This window comes from Sesamum indicum, linkage group LG3 (genome assembly GCF_026168435.1).
Source record: "Sesamum indicum cultivar Baizhima isolate 11 linkage group LG3, ASM2616843v1, whole genome shotgun sequence".
NCBI classification, from domain to species: Eukaryota; Viridiplantae; Streptophyta; class Magnoliopsida; order Lamiales; family Pedaliaceae; genus Sesamum; species Sesamum indicum.
This window is the reverse complement of record NC_142659.1, coordinates 7,308,966-7,314,940: the sequence shown is the minus strand read 5'-3', so window position 1 is coordinate 7,314,940 and position 5,975 is coordinate 7,308,966. Positions and strand designations below refer to the sequence as shown.

General features: G+C 37.8%; 1 pseudogene; it reads left to right on the top strand.

Annotated features, from left to right (window-relative positions):
* The first annotated feature begins 504 nt into the window (after window positions 1-504).
* On the top strand, window positions 505-873 carry LOC148788638 (secreted RxLR effector protein 161 pseudogene; annotated as a pseudogene).
* Window positions 874-5,975: the final 5,102 nt, after the last annotated feature.

The window sequence follows — 5,975 nt, the reverse complement described above, 5'->3', positions numbered from 1 at the left end:
TGGACGTGAAAACGACATTTCTCAACGGTTTCATTGAGGAAGAGATCTACATTGATCAACCAGAGGGTTTCACTTTCCATGAGAAGAACAGAAAGCCTGTCGTCTCCAAATGTCCATCTTTGGCCTCAAATAAGCTTTCTAAAGCAGGAACACATGTTTTGATGAAGTCATACGGGGTTATGATTTCATCAAGAATGAATTTGATCCTTGTGTATTCAAGAAGATCAATGGGAGCGCGGTTGCATACCTTGTGTTTTATGTATATGATATGTTACTCATTGGGAATGGTGTTAAGATGTCAGGCAACATTAAAGCATGGTTGTCCACTCAATTTTATATAAAGGATATGGGTGATCCTCTTACATTCTTGGCATCAAGAGTTATGGGGATAGGTTTAGAAGGATGTTAGGACTAACCCAATCCTCATATATTGAGAAAATCTTGAAGAGATTCAAGATGCAGAACTCAAAACAAAGATTCCTTTCCATGAGGCATGGGATTACGATGTCCAAGAAGCAGTCTCCCAAAACTGTTGAGGAACTTAGAAGGATGTCAGACATCCCTTATGTTTCAACCGTAGGTAGCATTCAGTATGTTGTCCAGTACACCAGGCCAGATGTCACGTACGCTTTGAGCGTGACGAGCAGATATCAGGCATGCGCCCGGGAGGAGCACTGGAGCGCAGTGAAGGCAATACTTAAGTACCTAAAAAGCACTAAAGATGTGTTCTTGATTTACGGTAGTGGAGAATTGATATTGGAAGGCTACAACGATGCTAGCTTGCAATCGGACGATGATGATGCCAAGTCTCAATCGAGTTTTGTATTGAAGTTGAATGGTGGTGTGGTTGCTTGGAAAAAGTACCAAGTATGATACCACAATGGATTCCATTATGAAAGCTGAATACATAGTAATTTCGGAAGAAGCTGAGGAATCGATTTCGATGAAAAAGTACATCCAAGAGTTGGGTGTGGTACCTAGAATTGTTGAGCCTGTAGTTATCTTATGGGATAACAACGGGGTAATAACACAAGCAAAGAAATCGAGATCTCATCACCGTTCCAAACATATTCTTAAACGTTACCATCTGCTTAGAGAGATGGTGAGCAAAGGTGATGTCAGGATAGATCGAGTTAGCTCAACAGAAAACACAGTGGATCCACGTACTAAGCTAATGTCTCGAATTTCCCATGCTCGGCATCTGGATGAGAGGAGTTTGAGATCGATGGTTTACTGGATTTAGGTCAAGTGGAAGATTGTTAGAATAGGTGACCTGAAAGCTAATTGGATTGGAATGTTTGTAATCTATTCAGGCAATAACTCAATTTTATGTAATATTATTCAATGAATAAAATGAGTATTTGCTATTGGCATTTTTTTTGTTTTGCTCATTACATTTATGTTTGCACTTCTTTCAAACATCACAACAAAGACCACAGACCATATTGAACAACCGTGCAATAGTTAGAAATGTGCAGTAGATGGCGGTCATGAAACCAACTGTTTAGGGTTTGGTTAGAAATATTCCGAATCAAGGACCTCGAGAATTGGCATCAAACTGTCCTATGGAGACTTGCATTATGAGTCACATTCATTTGATGAGTTCCGTGTTTCATCAGGGCAGACGTGGGACGTTAATGGTGATCTTAATGGGTCGATTGACTCGCGGGGATCGTCATATGGAAGCCTTGGAGGCTTGGTCGGTATGACTTGAGTTCCTAGCTCCGATAGTAGGGGACCAATCCTCAGAGATGAGAAATCACGGTAGTCACGTGCATGCGATGACTGTATCATAGATTTGTGTGAGAGGTGATCGTATCTCAAACATGGTCATCATAGGCCTTGTCTTGTGCTTTCAAAGTATGTAGAGAGGACAGTTAATTCCAACAAGAGGATCCATCCCCTGTCAAAACATTACAGAGGCATCTCCTATGCACTTGGAGATGCGTTAACACTCTAGAAATCTGTGGCAACAGTCATTGGTCGAATAGGAAAAATAGGTTCCTCGTTCGAGCAATTTGGCGTGACGCGAGTATTAACCATAGACACCTAGTCCACGATTGAAACTGACACCCAATTCCATGTTGTAGACTATGGCCAGGAGACGGTAGATGGAATGACCGTACTCGTATAGACTTGGGACCTAGAAGTTCACATGGATTTTCACCTAGTCTCTAGTGCCATGGACCGTTGCTAGAAGCTAACCATGATGATAGACTTTTTTGCTCAAGGATTGATCAATAATTATTGATTAGATTTGATTTAATTAATAATAGTGGTGGGCACTAGATCAAGTCTAGTTGAAAGGTGAACCTATACAGTCACACATAAATCACTAAGAAGGGACGAGTAATTAATTGAGAATTAATTTCATAAGTAACTGGAATACTTATATGAGAGAGGAATCCATTGGATGGATAAGCCCAAGGATAAATTATTTTGGATTAATTTAAATTAGGCTTGCCCTTAGTCTTTAATAAGTTGGAGTTATTATTTAATAAAGGCTTATTGGGTTCATATATTTAAATGGATTAACTTTATGATGGACTTAATTAAGTAGGATTTAATTAAATTAGATTTAATTAAGATTGATTGGGCCTTGTATTTTAATTAATTAAATAAGCCCAAGCCCATTAATTAAATTGGTGGAAATGATTTGGAAAGGAAAATATTGAGTAACAAATTCACTTTTGGAAAGTGTCATGTTAATGATTCTTTATTTCAAATAAAGGATCTTATTATGGATGGTTAAATGAATCTAAACATATTTTATTTCATCCATAAAAGGTATATATATTTATATTATTTATTTGGAATAACTAATGAATAGATAAAAAAGCAACAAAATAATTTCCTTCTCTCTAATTCCACCTCTCGGCCTCACCCCCTCTTGTACACACTCGGTGTGTTTTTTTATCGTCTATTCTTTTCTAGCAAATTAAGTTGAGAAATCTCAAGTTCCGATGTGGTGTGGGCGTAGCTTTAGAAGGTTTCTACGCTAAAGCCTTGCGTGAACGGATTAAACAGAACGAGGTTCAAAATAAACAAATGAAAGGTTATTCGTGATTTACATTTATGTACCTCTCGTTTTCATTCAACCAATAGCTCTGTTAATTTCATTATTGTCATTTATTTTATTAACTACATCGAACTCCCTGCAACTCCAAGGGTACACCCCTTGGAATTATGGTCTCATTGAGATTTCATGTTTTTTACGCAATTTATTTTAACCGCTTCCACTTGCGCGTTCCCCAGCCGATCCAGTCGCAGTTTCTGGTGCCCTTTTACCACTACCTAAATATGGTCTCGCGAGTCGTGGCACATTTGGAATAGAAGACAAGCTGCATTATTGCTATGAACAAAGGAACATGGTCATTGTTTCCATATCTCATGAGTCATGGGGGGTGACAATTGAGGTGTGATTTGGTAGATGGGTCGGGCTTAACACCGGGTAGCATGGTTCATTTGGAGTCCTCGGGATCATGTAAAGAGGTGCAACAAAATATCTTGCGAATCTCATAGAATGAGAATCGCATTGCTTGCCTTCCAGAAGGCTTTTTCGATGTGAATCTAAAAGTGGGCATGGTAAATCGTTCTTGTGGATCCCAAGCCCACTAGGAAGGGATGTACCAAAATTCCACTCGAGAGTGGTGGGATTTTGTTGAAATAGTGGGAGAATTGAATGACTAAAAGACCAAGTCTTAACACAAAATAATATTGGAATAATCTACTTATTCTTTCTACTCTACGTTTAGAACGCATATCTTCAAAACATTTTCCAATTCATTTTCCAATGAATGCAAAGAATAAAATTGGCTGAAAAATCGAAGGATTGTCCTCAATTTTCAAACCTGGCTTATGTCATGGTTAAGGCACTTCCATCAAACTTGTGAATGGAGTCCTTACTAAAAAGAACGTTGATTAAAGGACCGTACCAATATGGACTCAGAAATCTAAATGCTCATATGGAAATTCAGCTAGTCTCAAATGCTATGGACCGTTGCTACACGTCCACCTATAGTGACAGGCTTTCTTAATTAAGGGTTAATCAAGAAATACTAATTAAAAATAGTGTTAGACATATCCCAAGTCTAACTGAAAGGTGAACCTAAAGAATCACATACAAATCGCTGAAAATGAACATAGAATTAATTTGGAATTAATTCCATAAATAATTTGATTACTTACAAGGAGGGATCCATTGAATGGAAAAAGGCCCAAGAAAAAATTAATGGCATTAATATATATTTGATTTGTCCTTATAATTTAATAAGGACAATTTGGGTATAAGTATTTAATTAGATTAAATAGAAGTTGAAATTGGATTTTATTAAAGATTTAATAAAAATTCATTGGCTTGTATTTCTATAAGGGTAAGAATTGTTCAAGCTCAATTAGGTTGAACCAAGGAAAATTCCATGGAAGGAAATAAATGGCTAGCAAATTGCGGTTTTGGAAAGGTCAATTCTAGCCATTTTTGGGGATCTTTTTATTTGGAATATAGAGAAATACACCTTGTAGATAATAGAATATATTAAGAAACATTCTTAATTATATAAACAAGATATATATATATATGAAATATAGTTATTTGGGAAATAATTATGATGATCATTACAAAAAAAAAAAAAAAAAATCTCCTCCTTCCTCCAAAAACCATTTGGCCACCACCTTCTCTCTTTGTACACTTGGTGTAATTTTCTTCTCTCATACTCATCTAGAAAGAGGACGTAGAGATCCCGAGTGCAGTGTGATGTGGAAGAATTAGAGGGTTCCTATGTTGAAGACTCAAATGAGGAGCATTTCAACGTATCATTTTTCACCCTTTTAGTATTTTCAGTTTTGGTAATCCAACATCAGCCCTACGTACGTTTTATTTTTAGTACATTGAACGCCCAGGAACTCCAAGGGTACACCCCTTGAACTCATTTATTTTCTGTATTTAATTTTTGCTATTATGCGTTTTATTTATCGCTTCCGCTAGCAAGTTCCTAGGCCGTACCACGTGATCCCCTTCAAGACCATGTCTTGAGCTTATCAATAATATTACTATCATCTGCATATTTCTGTTTAATTCTATCATGTAGAAAATGTCTAAGAACCCCTTAGCCCTGATAATGGAGACTAATAAATTTAATGGCACAAACTACAACGATTGACTGCAAAATCTAAAGATTGTCCTAAATTTTGAGAATCAGGGCTATGTCTTCGACAAGCTGCTCCCGGCGACATTACTGAAAGGCTCCTTGCCCGAAGAACGTGTGACGTTCGAAAGGTTGCATGAGAACAACTGTAAGGTCCGCAGAATCATATAAGCTTTGATGATCAATGACTTCCAAAGCAATATGATAGGTTGGAAGATGTTCCCTCGATAATGCTTCGCATAAAGCAAGTTTATGCAACTCCTGATAGGCATATTAGATACGCCACTACAAAAGCATTTTTCAGGACAAAGATGACTAAAGGGTATTCTGTGCAAAGACATGGGGTCAAAATGTATCCCTCGCGGAGAAGCTCGAAGACTTCAAAGCTGGGCTTGACAATGTCACATACATCAATGTGATCCTCCAATTACTTCCTCCCTCTTGTGACCCATTTTTCATTAACTACAACATGAATGGACTTGAGAAGTCTAGTCATGAGTTAATTAATATGTTGGTCGAATGCGAGGCAAAGACCCACAAATTTGTGCCAATTGATAGGAGAAACTTTGACCTCCAAGGCAAAAGGCAAGAAATCCGGAAGCTGAAAGAGGAAGAAAGGAAAAGGAAAAGTCACCGTAGCCACTTTTAGAGCTCCAAGCACCCCTGTTGCTCCAGTGTAAAAGGAAAAAGGGAAAGGGTAGAACGGCGGTTCACAGCGATCAAGGAAAAATGATTTGTGCATTCATTGTCAAGTAAAGGAGCATTGGAAGAGAGAGTGCCCACAACTCCTCTCCAACTAAGGCACTTGGTGATTCAAGTAAATATGATAAC